At 44.0% G+C, this 18641-nt stretch overlaps 1 protein-coding gene across 5 annotated transcripts in view; it reads left to right on the forward strand.

Annotated features, from left to right (window-relative positions):
• The first annotated feature begins 14067 nt into the window (after nucleotides 1–14067).
• Nucleotides 14068–18641, forward strand: part of LOC126248622 (protein O-linked-mannose beta-1,2-N-acetylglucosaminyltransferase 1-like) — a 2277756-nt gene continuing 2273182 nt past the window's right edge. For all 5 annotated transcript variants that reach the window (XM_049949790.1, XM_049949788.1, XM_049949787.1 and 2 more), the window contains exon 1: nucleotides 14068–14414. The gene's annotated coding sequence lies outside the window, so the exon portion shown is untranslated. The remainder of the gene's footprint in view (nucleotides 14415–18641) is intronic.

An 18641-nucleotide genomic window follows, 5' to 3' on the forward strand; every position in this document is an offset into this window, starting at 1 on the left:
ATAGCGCTAATTGGGGATTCAGTCCTACGTAGAACACTGTCCTACCTCTCGTACACAGTCGCACTTCCTACTTTACAGTCTCTTCTGTGCGTCTTGGATTCCGATCAGCGGCCGTAACAGCAGACAACCTCGGCATGTCCTGACGAGAACACAGATCACTTACCGCGAGTTATCCCCCGTAAATGACTGATTCTACGAAGACAAGTCGCCAGTTCAGAAGGAGCAAATTTTATTCCACGTTTATGAAATAAACGTGAACGTGTTACGATTTCAAACCCAAGTTATTTTTAGCAGACCTTACGTGACTTTTCTGTCTTCTCTTTTACTGAAAAGTTACCTGCGTGATTGAAATTTTATTTCTCTATGAACTCTCACGAAAGATGGAAAAGTGAACGGAAATTTTAATAAACTTGGCACGCTTGCTACTAATGTAATACTATTGGTGACTAAAAATGCGCTGAATTTATTTTAACTTCAAATAATTATTTGCAATAACTTTTGTAATTAAATGGAGGATAATAAACAAACTACATATAAAAAGGCGACCATATCGTCTTCACACTAATAGTGCTGCTCTGAAGGACCATAAAACATAGTAATGGAACGATGCGTAAGAGAACAAGTTTCTCTCTTTATTCTGTGCTACAAAGCTTGAATAATAGTACTACTATTTAAACTGAATGTACTCTAGGAAAGAAGAATGCTGTTGAAGTTCAAATAACTTTACAAGAATTCCAATAACTTGTTCTACATTAGCCCGTCATATACTGTGAAAAATTTAGTACCCAAAGCCAGATCACGTTCCTGGATCCTTAACAAAATCCAGCGACCCTATCGGGAAGGCAGTAGCACAGTGCTTTTTTGCTTCTCTGTACCTCCTTAGCGGTTACTTTAAAATTATTTGGGTGTAATTTTTGCCAAACAGCTTTAAATATTCGGGATAGTCCCCTGACATTGCTAGAATCACTACCTGGTGGCAATTTATCAACCTCAAACGGAGAACTCATTCCACAATGCTGATCCTACACACATGTTACAACAGTTCTGGCATTCAGCACGGCATTCAGTGCCACTTTTGGTATATGATTGAGGACTCACCAAGTCCGCCCATTTATTTTCCAGTTGTGGTAAGATAGTTTCAGAATTAAGTTTATCAATTAAAGATCAAGACGGAAATCGTGTGGTCTTCGATGGTGAAGAAATAATTGATCGAATATACTTCAGCTAACGTAGTAGGAATCGCATACAAGAAGCATGTTGTATCTGAAAAGAAAATATATATATATATATATATATATATATATATATATATATATATATATATATATATATATATATATATAACATCATTCTCTGTGATCTCTCATTCAGTTTCGTGCTGAGTGAAGATGATGAGGAAGAAGAGGAAGAAGAAGAAGAAAGAGAGATGAGATTACTGGCTTCAAATATCGTAAGTATAAACCATCTGGTCGACCAATTTTCGTTCACAATGATTCCATATCGACTGGTATACAAAATGCAAACACTTACCTACTGCCGTGCGAGAGTCGCCTGTTTATTGAAAAAGACTTGTCGATGAAACAGAACAGCAGGAAGTTAGTGGCATCAAATTAAATGAAAATTGCGCACTTCGCTTGCTTTTGTAAATTCAGTATCGTCTGATTAACCAGATTATTGATCATGTGCACGATCCGGGAATAGCAACGCTAATAAATGGACATACATCTCTTTTACGCCTAATGATGCAATCACATTACAGAATGCTGGTTGGAAAATGAGAAGTTAACTAAAATGAATTTGTTGATGAGGATCCATTTGATCTCTGTAGTTAGCTCATTGTGATACTTGGGTTCACGCCGGCCGTTGTGGCCGAGCGGTTCTAGGCGCTTCAGTCCGGAACCGTGCTGCTGCTACGGTCGCAGGTTAGAATCCTGCCTCGGGCATGGATGTGTGTGATGTCTTTAGGTTAGTTAGGTTTAAGTAGTTCTAAGTCTAGGGAACTAATGACCTCAGATGTTAAGTCCCATAGCGCTTAGAGCCATTTTTGAACTTGGGTTCACAGAAAATTACGGGAAGATTATTTTTAAAAAAAATGGTTCAAATGGCTCTGAGCACTATGGGACTCAACTGCTGAGGTCATTAGTCCCCTAGAACTTAGAACTAGTTAAACCTAACTAACCTAAGGACATCACAAACATCCATGCCCGAGGCAGGATTCGAACCTGCGACCGTAGCGGTCTTGCGGTTCCAGACTGCAGCGCCTTTAACCGCACGGCCACTTCGGCCGGCTGATTATTTTAAAAGCTCGCCATTAACTCGTACTGATTCGCAGCTGTCACTAAACTAAATGTATTGTCTCAGATAATGGAGATACCAAGTAGAAAAATTTGTTAAAAAGGATGTACTTGCAAGAAATACGAGTGTCCAAGAAAGATCAGGCGTTTGTTTTCGTGTGAGTAGTCAGTTGCAACTGTAGAACTCATTAGCTGGTGAGCAACTCTATTCCATGCAGCAGAAGTTCAGAGCACAGCGTCCATTTGTGAGTTGTAACGATCTTTTAATAAGAAGAAGCGACTTAAAACTTTATTTACTGTGTGAATCTCAGTTAAAAATCTTAAATTTCTTGTGGATGTGTTTCTTGTAGCTTCAGTTCCGCGTTTTAACTACTGAGTAGTGTATGTTTCCACCGTTTGTTTTCCATCAGGCTTTTCTTTTCGTTTAGGCAGGCAGTTACAACTGTACAACTCGTTAGTTGGTCACCAGCTCCCGTCTAGTCAGCAGCACATCAAAACGCAGCGTTTCGTTTGTGAGTTCCGCGTTTTAATCACATTTAGTTCTGTAGTTCCTTCAATATTAGTATGATAGGGACTGTGGCTGCTGTGTTCAGATGCGTGCTGAGCTGGTGACCCTTTGCTCGTGGCTCCAGGTGGTGCTGGATCCGGTCACGCAGCCTGAGGCTGCTGTCAATTGACACCGATGTGGCGGACGGAGGGGGGGGGGGGGGAGAGCTGAACGTGGGCTTCCGAGGTACATCAAGCACGTCCTTCGTGTCCTCCAACTGGCCAACTCTTGTGACTGCCCCTGGTACTGCCTGCATTGAGGATGAGCTCTCAACCATCGTCGAGTGGGAGGTCGTTCCAAGGTGTCGTAGACAGTGAAAGACTTTTCCACGGGCAGGTCACAGGGCCCTCCTGGTTCATCTGACGAACAGATTTCAGGTACTATCTGTGACTGACAAAGACACTGAGACACTTGCAGTTGCTCGCCCTGATCCAGAGGAAGACCCTCGGTCGGCAAGGTCTGGGCATTCACAGAGGGTGGGCTTACTGGTAGTTGGGAGCTCCAATATTAGGCATGTAATGGCCCTCGTAGGGAGATGGCTGTCAAGAAGGGGAAGAAATCTAGTGTCCACTTTGTGTGCATATGGGAGGAGCCATTTCAGAAGTTGAACGAGTACTTCCGGATGCCATGGAAGGCACAGGATGCAGCTGGCTGCAGGTGTGACTCATCTCGGCACTAATGATGTGTGTCGCTTTGGATCAGAAGAGATTCTCTTTGGTTTCGGGCAACTAGTTGAACTTGTAAGGACTGCCATTCTTGCTTGCAAGATGAAGGCTCAGCTTGCCATCTGCGGCACTGTCAACGGGACTAAGTGCGAACGTTTAAGACAGCGTCAAGTGGAGACTGATTCAGAGGCTCATACTGTTCTGCAAACGTGCAGGTTGCAGATTTCTCGCCGGCCGCGGTGGTCTAGCGGTTCTAGGCGCGCAGTCCGGAACCGCGCGACTGCTACGGTCGCAGGTTCGAATCCTGCCTCGGGCATGGATGTGTGTGATGTCCTTAGGTTAGTTAGGTTTAAGTAGTTCTAAGTTCTAGGGGACTGATGACCACAGTAGTTGTCCCATAGTGCTCAGAGCCATTTGAACCATTTTTTTGCAGATTTCTCGACTTGAGCCATAGGGTAATGGGGCTTCGAGTTATGCTTGAAGGTCAGGTGTCAACTACAAGCAGGGGCGGCTACACAGTTAGCGGGGCTGTGTGGAATGTGATGAGCAGTTTTTCTAGGTTACAGAGTATCGGGAAGGCGCAGAAAGGGCTTCAGTTTCAAAGGGTGGGGGACGATCACAGGAAGACGGTAGACATAATAACAGTTTTCAAAATTGTTGCTTTATTGATACACAACCGGCTTTGCGGCCTAAAGCTCCACCATCAGTTGCAATCTACATGATAAACAGTAACTTAAAATGTCTCAACTTTGTGGAGTATTAAAATTAATAAAATTTGTTACCTAAAATACACTCACAATGTTGAAAGGTCTTACGTGTACCCCTCGTTCCTAGTCAAGATATATTGTTCAATGAATATCACCTCCATCACATTGGCGAACGAAGGGTGACAGAGATTTGATCCATTAATTTCGTTAAAATTGCTGGTGGGTGGACCGTGTATTTATAGACCTTTGTTTTAAACTTTGCCGGCACCTCAAAGAAGAAAAAGTATTTTATTTTGAGAAGATGCTAATTTTCCTAAGGCCGTACTGGCTATAAAATGTCACTACTAACGTGATTACTTGGGGAAAATGGTAATTACTGTGTGGAGCTGTACTAGGTGACACTTTCTTACCGGTGGGACGGCAGAGCAACCTAGCCTTGGGAAGAGTACTAGCGATCTGTGCAAGCGACCAAGATGGTCTAAATGGCAGGCGAAATGAAAACTATCTTGTGAACCGTGTGACATCATGGGTCACTCCGTTTACAAGCCAGTTTAATACTGAATTTTATTACGTACTAATACTTAATAGTATAAGCAATCAAAATTATGCAGAATGCTATGGTGCGTTAGCTCTAATTGATTATTCAACATGAACTGTGCATTTTTTTATATGTGAAAATTTCCACTTCTTCTAATACATGCAAAATACGGCTTTTGTTTTCTTTTTATGAAGTATTGTTACATTTTGTGATGGCTTTATGATGCTCTGCTCCACAGCACGTAAGTGCATTTTTAACGCAGATCTGGGATTATTTAAGTTACGGTATTCTTGAAATCTTTTTCGTAAAGACCTACGGGGTCACCATATACACTATTGGCCATTAAAATTGCTACACCATGAAGAAATGAAGATGATAAACGGGTATTCATTGAACAAATATATTATACTAGAACTGACATGTGATTACATTTTCACACAGTTTGGGTGCATAGATCCTGAGAAATAAGTACCCAGAACAACCACCTCTGGCCGTAATAACGGCCTTGATACGCCTGGGCATTGAGTCACACAGAGCTTGGATGGCGTGTACAGGTACAGCTGTCCATGCAGCTTCATCGCGATACAACAGTTCATCAAGAGTAGTGACTGGCGTATTGTGACGAGCCAGTTGCTCGGCCACCATTGACAAGACATTTTCAGTTGGTGATAGATCAGGAGAATGTGCTGGCCAGGGCAGCAGTCGAACATTTTCTGAACCCAGAAAGTCCCGTACAGGATCTGCAACATGCGGTCGTGCATTATCCTGCTGAAAGGTAGGGTTTCGCAGGGATCGAATGAAGGGTAGAGCCACGGGTCGTAACACATCTGAAATGTAACGTCCACTGTTCAAAGTGCCGTCAATGCGAACAAGAGGTGACCGAGACGTGTAAACAATGGCAACCCACACCATTACGCCGGGTGATACGCAGTATGGCGATGACGAAAACACGCTTCCAATGTGCGTTCACCGCGATGTCGCCAAACACGGATGCGACCATCATGATGCTGTAAACAGAACCTGGATTCATCCGAAAAAATGACGTTTTGCCATTCGTGCACCCAGATTCGTCGTTGAGTACACCATCGCAGGCTCTCCTGTTTGTGATGCGACGTCAAGGGTAACCGTAGCCATGGTCTCCGAGCTGATAGTCCATGCTGCTGCAAACGTCGTCGAACTGTTCGTGCAGATGGTTGTTGTCTTCCAAACGTCCCCATCTGTTGACTCAGGGATCGAGACGTGGCTGCACGATCCGTTACAACCATGCGGATACGATGCCTGTCATCTCGACTGCTAGCGATACGAGGCCGTTGGGATCCAGCACGGCGTTCCGTATTACCCTCCTGAACCCACCGATTCCATATTCTGCTAACAGTCATTGCATCTCGACCAACGCGAGCAGCAATGTCGCGATACGATAAACCGCAATCCCGACAGGCTACAATCCGACCTTTATCAAAGTGGGAAACGTGATGGTACGCATTTCTCCTCCTTACACGAGGCATCACATCGACGTTTCACCAAGCAACACCGGTCAACTACTGTTTGTGTATGAGAAATCGGTTGGAAACTTTCTTCATGTCAGCACGTTGTAGGTGCCGCCACCGGCGACAACCTTGTGTGAATGCTCTGAAAAACTAATCATTTGCATATCACAGCATCTTCTTCCTTTTGGTTAAATTTCACGTCTGTAGCACGTCATCTTCTGGTGTAGCAATTTTAATGGCCAGTAGTTTATATTTCTTAGGGCAGTCATTGCATGCGATGATTGTCCTAAGCCACACGACGCGGTTCAGCATTCGTATTAGCCATTATCAAGTGACTCTGAAACTGCCAGATGTTACTGCATAATATAATTGGCATATAGACTTTTCTTTAATAATAGAAGAAGAGATACAATACTTATATATGTACAGTAAAAGTGCAGAAATAATATACGTCTTACTTTATGTTGTAGAGAAACAGCAAGAGACGATAACAGTAGTAGTAGAAGTCGAGTGGATTTAAAAACGTTTCATACCCAACGACGTCACTCGTTAAAATGGCTTATCGCTATTATGAAACTGTGAAGTCCGATACTTTAAAACTGTTAACATAGTTTGGTTTAGAAAGAGTTACCTGATGTGTTTTCTGTTTATACTGTATGTTTTCTTTTTATACTATACTTGCAGCTTCCTTTAAAGACTTTCTGCATGTTCACAGCTTTAGCTAACTGTTTACTTGTTTGTAAACATAATTTTTTACACAGTTAACGATGCATCGAAGCTAAGCTGTTGCCCTCAATAGTTCACGCTGGTTCCAATTTTACTCGTTGGAGCTCGTACCATTACGCTCGAATTGGACACCTCATTCATTGCAACTGTGTTACACATTTATTAATTCCAAGTAATCACTTTCAGATTTTATTTGAAAAACGTACAATTGTAATTCTGAAACTTGTCTGAATGCAACTCTTGTAAGCTGAAGCATATTAACATTTTTTAGGGTTGTATGTTTTCATAAGTACGAAAGGGTGTATAAATCGTCTCAGGGACGCGGACAACAGTCAACTCATTGCTCGCCTCCAAAGACAAGAGGACGCAACGGTCAGCTGGTGTGTCTCCTATAATATTGCCCTCAATGTCGCCAAAACTACGGCAGTGTCTTCCACTGAACGGCGCCCTGTACTCCACCACAACATCTCAGTCGGGGGCGTCCGGGTCCCGTGGGCCCAAGATACCAAGTATCTCGGGGTCTGGTTGGATAAGAAACTTTTCTTCCACCGACATACTTAATACGTCACCCATAAAGCGTTAAAGTTGTCTAGGGCCTTGTACCCGCTCTTCTTTAGCCCAATGCTGAATTTAGATACCAAGCTCCGGCTGTATCACTCCGTTGTACTACCCTCATTAACATATGGTTCCTCTGCGTGGGGCGCGATTAGTAAGTCCCGGATGCTGACGCTCTAGCGCCTACAGAATAAAGTTTTCGCTGGAGTCTTCACGACCCTCCGCTCACCAGGACCGTCACTCTGCATGAGGAGAGAAATACGGCCCTTCTCAAGACGACCATTCGCCGTAGGGCTCGACAGCTATACAGTAAAGTGGAAGCCCTCCGTGAGACGGTCACTGGACTACAGACCATCGGCACCACTGTTCCACGGCGCTGGCACCGATACACCGTTCCGCTCAGCATCCTGGAGGACTCGGGCTGTGACTGACGGTGGGTCCAATAAGGCCACTTTTTATGTCCGTTTCGTACAATCACTAGCAGTGTCTTGTTCTCGTCCATCCACTTTTTTCCTTCACCGTAGAGTTGGAGCATTACTGCACCCCTCCTCTGTACTTCCACCGTCGGAGGGTGCCACGGAACTTAAAGTTCCACCGCCACTCCTTCAAAGTGCTATGCTTGGCTGTTATTCAGCCGTTGCGTTGAGTCTCCTCTCACTTGTCCACCGAGACAGTTGGACCGAATCTGAACCGGTGACGCTGTGCAATAGTAAACTGCCACAAAAAAGGAACAATTGTGCAGTCGTAATGCGATTTATCTGACGTCCAAAAGGGCATGGTCATTAGCTTTCGGGTCGAGGGCTGAAGCATTTCCGAAACGGCTAAGTCTATAAACTGTTCGCGTACCGCCGTGGTTAAAATATACCCTGCATGGCAAAACGGCGCTGCCCAAAACCGGCGCCGCGGCCATTGTGATGCACCACGGGCCATAGATGACAGAGGTGAACGACGGTTGCGAAGCTGTGTACGGGCGAATAAAACTGCAACTGATGAATTCTTCTCGGGTTATGAGTCGAGTGGTGGCGTTGTCTTGTCGCAACATTTCAATGAGTTTCGTACCCATTATCTTCTGGCGATGGGTACGAAACTCATTGAAACGTTCCGACAAGACGACGCCACCACTCGGCTGATAACCCGAGAAGAAATCATCAGTGGAATACGCCGAGAAAGACTGAAATCGCGAAAGTGCAACTGTTGAGCAACTGACAGCCCAGATGAACAAAGGAGCTACCAACTGCGTCTCCTGAACGACTGTTCTGCGAACCTTGCTGGCCGGCCGATGTGGCCGAGCGGTTCTAGGCGCTTCAGTCTGGAACCGCGCCACAGCTACGATCGCAGGTTCGAATTCTGCCTCGGGCATGGATGTGTAAGATGTCCTGAGGTTAGTTAGATATAAGTAGTTCTAAGTTCTAGGGGACTGATGACCTCACATGTTAAGTTCCATAATGCTCAGAGCCATTCGAACCATTTTTGAACCTTGCTGCTTATGGGTCTTCGCAGCAGGTGAGTAGTTCATGCACCCATGCTGACTGCTGTTCATTGGCAGCAAGGGCTGCAATTTGCACTACAATTCCGCAACTGGATGTCCACTGAGTGGCGACAGGTGGCCTTTTCAGACGAATTACGTTTCATGCTCCATCGGACAGATGGCCGTTGGCGTGTAGTGCAATGCAATAATAATAGGAGGGGGACAACGCTGGAGCAGGGAGCGTTATGGTCTGTTAAATGTTTCTGTGGTGTCACCGCCAGACACCACACTTGCTAGGTGGTAGCTTTTAAATCGGCCGCGGTCCGGTAGTATACGTCGGACCCGCGTGTCGCCACTGTCAGTGATAGCACACCGAGCGCCACCACACGGCAGGTCTAGAGAGACGTCCTGGCACTCGCCCCAGTTGTACAGCAGACTTTGCTAGCGAAGCTACACTAACAAATACGCTCTCATTTGCCGAGACGATAGTTAGCATAGCCTTCAGCTAAGTCATTGGCTGCGACCTAGCAAGGCGCCATTACCAGTGTATAGTGAAATGGAGATTATATCTGTACACGAGCGATGTACACCGATTATGGATTAAAGTTAAGTATTACAAGATTTTCGTACTTTATTGCAATTCTCAAGACATTGTCCTGTTCCAGACCTCACGCCGGTCTGCGTGTATTTAACCGCGTGCATTTCGGCCTCCTGTAGTGACACGGTGTTGGCTCTTGAGCCAACACTACAGTTTCCATGGCTTTTCTGGATAATCTTGTCGTTATGGAAGGCCCAATTGATCAATACAAGTATGCAACTATCCTTGGGGATCATGTCCACCCCTGCAACCAGTTTGCTTTGTCCTCGGCACAATGGCACTTACCAGCGGGACACTGCAACATGCCACACTGCTCGAAGGGCACCAGAGTGAGTTTATCGTACTCCTAGGGCCACCAAACTCCCTAGATTTAACCCAATGGAGAATCCGTGGGGCCACCTCGGCTGGACTGTACGCTCTAATGATCCTCAACCGAGAAATCTAGCGCGGCCGGCCACTGCGTTGGGGCTCCACATCCCTATTGGCACCTAGCAAAACCTCATTGACTCTTCCTGCACGTTTCGAAGCGGTCGGCGCTGCAAAAGGTGGTTGTTCATGCTTTTGAAAGGTGGTCACATTAATCTCCGTGGGAGCCATCAAACAAGTAAAAGTACCTACCAGGACCAATAATTAAAATACTTTAAATTTATGTAAGTTCATGATTTTTCATAAATGTAGGAATGTCGCTAACATTTTTGCGTAATTTGTTGTCTTTCAAAAGTAATGCATAACTTTAGACATGACGGTGAGATCTTGAATGCCTCGATAGGGGTGGGAATTCTGTGTTTAACACACAAGATCTCCATATTTGTACAGCCACGCAAACAGTTGTTTGACTAGGTACGGTTACACATATTTTATGTACGTAATGAACAAACAGACGCTGAGTATTTCGTATAGATACTTACTTACTCACTGGTCATACCGGACTCGAGAGACCATAACCGCAGCAACGTATTTTCGCCATGTGTCCCTGTCTTGGGCTATTTCCTTTTATTCACCTTCAATACCTAGGCTCCTCAAACCAGCCTTCACATTGTCCTCCCATTTACACCTCGGCCTCCTAACAGTACGTTTTCCTTCTAGGTGCCCTACCAGTACTCTGCGCGCTGCCCTGCCCTCATCCATTCGAGCTACGTGACCCGCCCATCGCAGCCAACGTGATTTAATAATACTGATTATGTCAGGGCTTGAATAGAGTTCGTGAACCTCTTCGTTATGCAGTTTTCGCCACTCTCCGCTAATGTCATCCCTTTTTGCTCCGAAAATTTTCCTCAAAATTTTGTTTTCAAATACTCTAAACGGCTTTTCGTTTTGCACAGTGAGAGACCAATTCTCACACCCATACAGCATAACTGGTAGAATAATAGTTTTGTATATTCTAACCTTTAAATTCCTAGACAATATCCGTGATGAAAGTAATCTATTCAGTGAGAAGTAGCACGCATTTCCCGCCCGTAATCTCTTCTTTAGTTCGGATTCAATCTCATTTCTCGAAGTGATTTCCACGCCTAGATACTTAAATGTGTTCACTTTTTCAAACTGCATGTCTCCAACTCTCAACATTTCCTGATCTACTGCTGTTGGCACTCTAGTAGTAACCAGGTATTTAGTTTTGTCTTCACTTATCCTTAGACCTACATCTTCACTAGCCTCGATTAACGCATTCGCATTTGCTGTTACAGATTCTTTCCTATCGCTAATGGTGTTTAGATCATCTGCATACCCTAATGTCTTAATATTTCCATTTAACTCCACACCCAATGAATTATCTGCTGCCATTCGTACAATATATTCTAGGACTAAATTAAAAAGTAGCGGAGACAGGGCATCTCCCTGCTTAAGTCCGTTCTTTATTACAAATTCTTCTGACTCCAATTTCCCCACGCGTACTCTACCTTTTGTGTTTTTCGATCTCGCTTCTATAAGTCTATAGTCCGTCGGTAAACTGAAGAGCGAGAAGTGAGTCCCCACTCTGCCAACCCGGCTACGTCACGAGGCGCTTCTACAGGCTATTTCACAACGTAGTACCGGCCCTGCTGCGGCGCGCGTTTTAAATCTGTGGCGAAGCCGTGTGTAGGTACGTCTCGGCTGCGTTTATTTTTAGAGAAATGCATTAAGACCATAAGGAATACAAAAAGCGTAGCTTCTTCCGTAGCGCAACATTATAGAGTAAATAGTATTAACATAAGAACGGAAGTCAGGATTCTACTACAAACATAGAACCAAATGCCTGTTCATGTGAATGTATGTTCCTCTATTTCTATTCGTAAAACGAACCCCATATAATGCAATCAGTCTGTAGAATTTAAGGCTTGTTCTTACTTTGTGTTTCTACTAAAAGGTGGAAGTTTTCTTTGAACGACTACATTGAAACTTAACAATTCTTGCAACACGAAGAGTATTTAAAAAGTAAGCAGAAATTTATAATTTTGTGTGTTGTACTAGTCCGATCTGCACTACTTTTTTGTCACTGTCTTCGTAAAGTATGTGTTCAGTGTTATGCATATTGGGTATTTACTGTGTTGTCAGCTGTCAGAAAGGATACATGTGTTTTGGTAGCTTCAACGACTATTTGTTTTCTTTAAAAATAAATTAGAGAATCTGTATTAAATTTTGTTATAAGAGTAGAATAAAGTGTATGAAATTTTTAGAAATGGTAAATATTGCTTTTGGTGAGCCTGTTATGAGTAAAGCAAAGGCAGACAAGTGATGTAAACATTTCAAAGCAGGACTTAAAGGACAGCGGTTTTACAAGCATGGATGAGATTAAAAATGCACAGTTAAGAGACCTATAAACTATCCCGAAGAAACAGTTCCTAAAGTGTTTCGGGAATTAGAAAAAGCACTGGTATAAGTGTACAGTATGTAATGGGGAATGTTTTGAAAAGGATAACGTCGCTGTAGATTAACAAATAAAGTTCTTACCAAAAAATAAAAATTGATATGTGAACGCACCTCGTATGTCAAGCTTTTTTCTTAGAAGTCCAGAATCGGTGTACATGTTTCCAATGAAATTTCAGCAGCGTTTAGAATAGCTATTGCGCACATGTTTTAAGCAATATGTCTTAGAATAAGGTGAATAGTGACCGAGATAGAGATTTAGCGTTCCTTAAGCATCAAAGGTTGTACGTTACTTTGAAACTGTCTATAACGATGGGTTTCCTCCTAAAATTATTGCCCGCATCTCGTGGTCGTGCGGTAGCGTTCTTGCTTCCCACGCACGGGTTCCCGGGTTCGATTCCCGGCGGGGTCAGGGATTTTCTCTGCCTCGTGATGGCTGGGTGTTGTGTGCTGTCCTTAGGTTAGTTAGGTTTAAGTAGTTCTAAGTTCTAGGGGACTTATGACCACAGCAGTTGAGTCCCGTAGTGCTCCGAGCCATTTGAACCTAAAATTATTACTTTTCCTTCGTGGCGATTCCAGTAAATCATGCGGCTTATTTTTCCATTCCTTACTTACGCGTCCTATTAGGTGAGGCTGACGGTTGTATAAACTGCAGCACTTTGATTGGGACTGGTAATATTAGTCAACAGTTCTTTTTGGGTCGCCTCTTTAATACACGCTGTAATGACATTAGAGACGATCCAACGCTCGTTACTCCCCAAATACCTCCTCTTCTTCGTATTCTGCACATTGTCTTGCAATGCTACACGATTATCCATTACTTCCAGATATCGAAGTACATCAGTAAGTATACAAAGTTAACTCACTGACACTGGCAACTAAGATCCCAAGAACAGAAACGACGTATATCACTGCACGACGATCTACACCGCTAGACAGATAACGGGCAACGGATTGTGGGTGCCCCTGTAGACCGGAGGCAGCGTTCTTTCGGGAAAGGCCACTTCCCCCACCAAAAGCGCTGCTCGCTCTTGAGTTTACAGACAGACTATAACATACTGCTTCGATATTCCAAGTTCCAAAAGAATTCTGTACAATTTTGACTGCAATAATGAATCATATGCTTCTGTAAAATCTATGAAAAGACTATGAACTGGTTTATTGTATTCCCATTTCTTAGATACAGTAAGCATATTTGTGAACGATAATTTTTCTTGGCCATTGAGAGAAGCGGAAACAACAAAAGAATTTATGACTGCAACAGGCACTGTTTTCAATAGAGGTGTCCCTGACCAGACTCTTCCGTCCGAGGGTGACTGTTGCTGTTGGCCTCGAAGAGACGGCACAGACTCTGTACCTAATCGCTCCCGTGCACCCTCCAGGGGACCGTTTCCTTTATGATGCGAAAGCTTAAAAATTCCGTTTATAGGCAGCTGTAAATGTTTGGCGGCGTGAGGTTTTTCCTCGTGTGCCGGTTGCGGCGCGCGCCGAATCGACCCGCCCGCCGGCCCCCACCCGCGGCCGCGGCCCTCCCACCACCGGCCGCCACCCCGCCACGCGCCCCCTCCCCTCGCCCAGCGGCAGTCCCTCCAACTATGCAGGCGACTGGCCGGCTGTGCCATCAGTGCGTTTATAACTGTGCGCCAGCGAGGTGGTGTGTTGCGCGCCGCCGGCTCACAAGCACGCGGTCCCGCGTCCTGCCCTCGTAGCACAAAGCGCCCCAGCAGCCATGCTGCTTCCCACGCGCTTCTGAATCTCCCGGCTCGTTCCCTGCACACTGCGCCGACACCACATTCCTATTATTTACCTTCCCGGTGATAATAAGTTTTTGCCCGAAAGCGTCCACTAAGAATCACACGACGTTAGTCAAAGCAAATAAAACAATACCCGAGGAAGGCTCTCTGATCTTCGAGGGACGGAGCACGTGCTCCAGTGCCTGACCGAGGCGTGTTTCCTCGAACACACAGGCAACGCGACTGGCAGTGGTGAGTACTGCAAGAATTTCAATTGTTTTCGAGAAAATTACTGCTTCACTTCGAGTAAAAGCCTCTCGCGGTACGTGTGTCACCACGCAGCTAAAACATTACGGCTCGATACTTGCGGCTATTTTCGGCAGTCACCCATAAATGCTTAAGAAACGCATTTGCTTTAGGAAATAGTTGTAGAATTAAAAAAATTGTTCCATGTATTCGTCAAACGCCGCATCCGATCGAGCGCAACGGGAGCACGTGGTCGTAGTAAACACAGGTGTAGGCGCTTGTGGTACCAACTGCGCGCGTCAACACGCCGCTTGGCGCGCTAATGACACATTCCTACCACCGCGCTGGCGCAAAAATCTGCATCCTGCACGACTGTTTCTAATACAAGATACTTGTGATTCAGATCATTTGGTGTCACTGAATTTCTTAATACGGAACAGCAGTGAAAAAACTGATTTTCGTTTTAAATACTGACGACGACACGCAAAATTTCCTGAAGATCAGCCAGTTTGTTGTTACAACACAAAAGGATCGCTTCCTGTCATTAAAGAATAGTATTTTGCCTTTTTCCTTTCCGAGAACTATTCTACTTTCAGTGTGTGCCAATGTAGTAATAATGCTTTCAATATAGACCATTTGGATTCCTATTGCAATAGTTCCGCTAGTGGCTGTAAATATAATGAATGTGGAAAGGCGTGTGACTAAGGGTAAATTATTGTCAGTCACACGGCATTGATAGTATTGTTATTACTGTTAATATTAATATTATTATTATTAACATTATTATTAACAAACCCACTCAGTTTTACTGGCCAATGTATGTCATCTGCAACTTGATTTGTCTTAGAAGATACTAGCTAAATACAGTTATGATGCAATTTTAACGTGTGTTTAACATTAAGTTGTGACTATAAAGATTAGTGATATGTGGAAAGGAGCTATAATTACAAATTAAAAACACGCAGAAATTGTAAAAACATTCATAGCAAACGATTAATAGCGTGCTCATATTTTCCAGCGTGTGCCGTAACCATTGTCAACAAGGCTGAGAAAATAAGTAATGAAATAATATGCAGCAACAGAAAAGTCTATTTGAGCCTGATTGCTGTCAAATAAACTAACTCCTTCACTGAACAAAACTCTAAACTTCTTTTTTCTACTGTCGACAGGCATTTTACGAGAAATCTAGGGTACTTGCATTTCAGAAAATTCTCAACCTAATTTTGTTGTAAATTATAGCAATTTCACCACGGTCTGGGTTGGTGTTGATTCCGTTTTCATAATGTGGTGGGTATAGTGACACATGAGTGTCCAAAAACGGTAACAGGACACTTCGTTTATCAGATATTACATATCGACATCAGATATTACATATCGACATGGAGTCATTGTTTTGAGGCCTTCACAGGAGAGTGAAAATAGCCTCTGGAATCATAGTGTGTACGTGATGTGGCAACAAATGATTTGCCACAGACGGATCAGACTAAGTTATAAAATACTCCATTGACTGCATTTCTCGGCAGTCATCACCGCACTCCACCGATCGTGTCATAAAACCGTTACGCTTACGCCGCGGTCGAAACTTCCGTTATTACCCTCCTTTGCGGAGGAAAACGTACGGCATCTGTCAGGAATTATGGCGTACGCTCCGTAAAATCTATTGAACATACAATTACTCTCAAATGACACAGTAATATCCCCATTTATTTTTGAGAACTTTGTTCGAATGAAAAGCGCTGCCACCGCAGTGCAATATTTCACGACTCCCATATTTCGGTGTTGAGAAATAGACGACTATTTCCCGTGGATATCCGGAAATAATTTATATCCCGCGGCGTACTTTTTCCGGCTGCACCTATATATATGTATCGTGGCTCGCCAACAGGCGAGGGCCTTCTTTGTGCGGGAGGCATGGTTGCAGCGCTTCCGATTGGCGCGAGGCGGCAGCGATCACGTGACTGGGCGGCGCGGTCCCTGACCTGCTACCTGCGCGCGCCTTTTACATTCAAGTTCATTACCATTACGCGAGGCCACCGCCGCGACACAAATATTGCGCGCTCCCTGCACCGCGTTTGCCTCCCCGCTTCACCCCTACTTCATTGCTCCAGTGAGAATTTCTAATTCGCTGCAAGTACATTATTTTGCTAGCTTAAAACTATTGGACACAAATAACAGTAATATTGTTCTGAAGCTCTTACCACCGCCCGCGGTTGCAGGCTAAATTGTGGAAACACAGGTCCGTCTCATATAAAAACAATCGTTTTTTAATGTCCAAACATCTATCAGGATCTTCTTACAATAATCAGAATGTACTTCTGTTGAGTTCTTATTTTCTAGAATGTTAGGTTCTGTAAAACCTTCTTTACAGTATTACAGTACTATTTCCCGTGGATATCCGGAAATAATTTATATCCCGCGGCGTACTTTTTCCGGCTGCACCTATATATATGGTGGTTTTCCACTGCGGCTTATCAATAACATGCACAGTGTATATGTGCATCTTCCTACAGCAGACGAACATGCAGATGGGAATACGTACCACGAAACTAACTACTACAACCTACATAATAATGTAAAGAAGCACCTTCGGAGCTTATCTCTGTTGAAAATATGGACTGAATAAAAATACCCACTGATGATGCCACAAAGGTGGTCGTATATATTTGGGTATCAGAAACAATAGTTGTTTCCATGATAAGAGCACCTGAATTCCTATGACATTGGACACAAGTTGCTGATGAGTCTTCCGCGTCATATGGCTGTGGTCGAAGAAACTTTCTGTTCCGGATGTCTCGTCCAGAGCTGCACCAGACATGTTCAGAGGTGCTCCTGGGGCCGCTGAGTCCTTGTCGACTGATGAGCCGCACGTCGATGAGCGGCATAAATACCATGTAAAATGGGTGTGGTGCAGTTTACACATGATCAGCAGAGCTAATATTTGTAAGAGATAAAACTTGTCTATCGATTGTCTCTTGTCAAAGATAAAAACTTACCTTTCGGTTCCGCAGAGCCACTGTACATATATCATTGAGTTTCATGGCTTCTTCTTTTCTGTGAAAACGGTCACTATGCTTATATATTTCGATTGCTTCTCCATGTAGTGGATAATAGCGCGTCACAGTAGACAAAAGTTTGGTTTCGGAAAAATTCACTCCATGATTTCCTGACTGCTGTAGTTGATATTCCTATTTCTCTTAGTTGCCAGAGACGTTTATGACTGAAAGAACGTAAAAGTCTTTGTCGACTACGGAAAACAGAGATATCAGATGTACCAGAGCATGCTCTTCAGTCAGCAAATCAAAATTTTATCTACTATGGCAAACTATTATCCACGGCTATACAGAGAAGCCATCGAAATATATGAACAAAGCTACAATTTTAAGCGAAAAGGAGAAGACGTGAAACTCGGTGATTATGGACAGTGGCTCTGCAGAACCGATTGATAAAGTTTTATCTTTTACAGGTGACAATCGACGGTTAAGTTTTATCTCCGAAAAAGATTATCTCTGCCGATCACGTGTAAACTCAACCACGCCCACTTTACATAGTATTAACATCGCTCCCCAACGTTCGACTCATTAATCGACAAAACTCAGCGTCGTTGGAACATCTCCGAAGATGTCGAGTGCAGCTCTGGACGAAACGTCAGCAACCGAAGAGTTTCTTCGACCACGGCCATACAACCCAGAAGGCTCATCAGCAAATACGACATAAGGTCGTGATGTACTTGATTGTATGACTGGACACGAGACAGTAAACGGACAGATTGTTGACTTGGTAAGTGGAAACAGTTCTTATGCCCAGGCGTCAAGGGACACAGGTTTGGATTTTACGTCCAGTCGTCGTGAATTATATATCACAAGTTCCTATTGGAAAGGGATTGGGAAGGAAATCGACTGTGGCATTTGCACAGGAACTATTGTGGCATTCACCTTAACCGGTCTTCGGCAATCATTGAAGACAAAGATTTGCGTCTCTTGTAGGGAGCTTGAATCCCCTCTCCTCCCGCATGAGAGTTGTGTGCGCTAACCACTCTATCACCTCGCTAGGTTTCGCGAAATGAAGCTAGTAACAATGTTTACTGGAATACACTCTTCAAAATTCTGAAGGTATCACGGATAAAATACAGGGAGCGAAAGGTTCTCTACAACTTGTACAGACGGCTGGTCCAGGCGGACGTTCGAGTCGTCCCTCGGCCATGGGTGTGTGTGTTTGTCCTTAGGACAATTTAGG

Source organism: Schistocerca nitens, chromosome 3 (assembly GCF_023898315.1).
Source record: "Schistocerca nitens isolate TAMUIC-IGC-003100 chromosome 3, iqSchNite1.1, whole genome shotgun sequence".
Lineage (NCBI taxonomy): Eukaryota > Metazoa > Arthropoda > Insecta > Orthoptera > Acrididae > Schistocerca > Schistocerca nitens.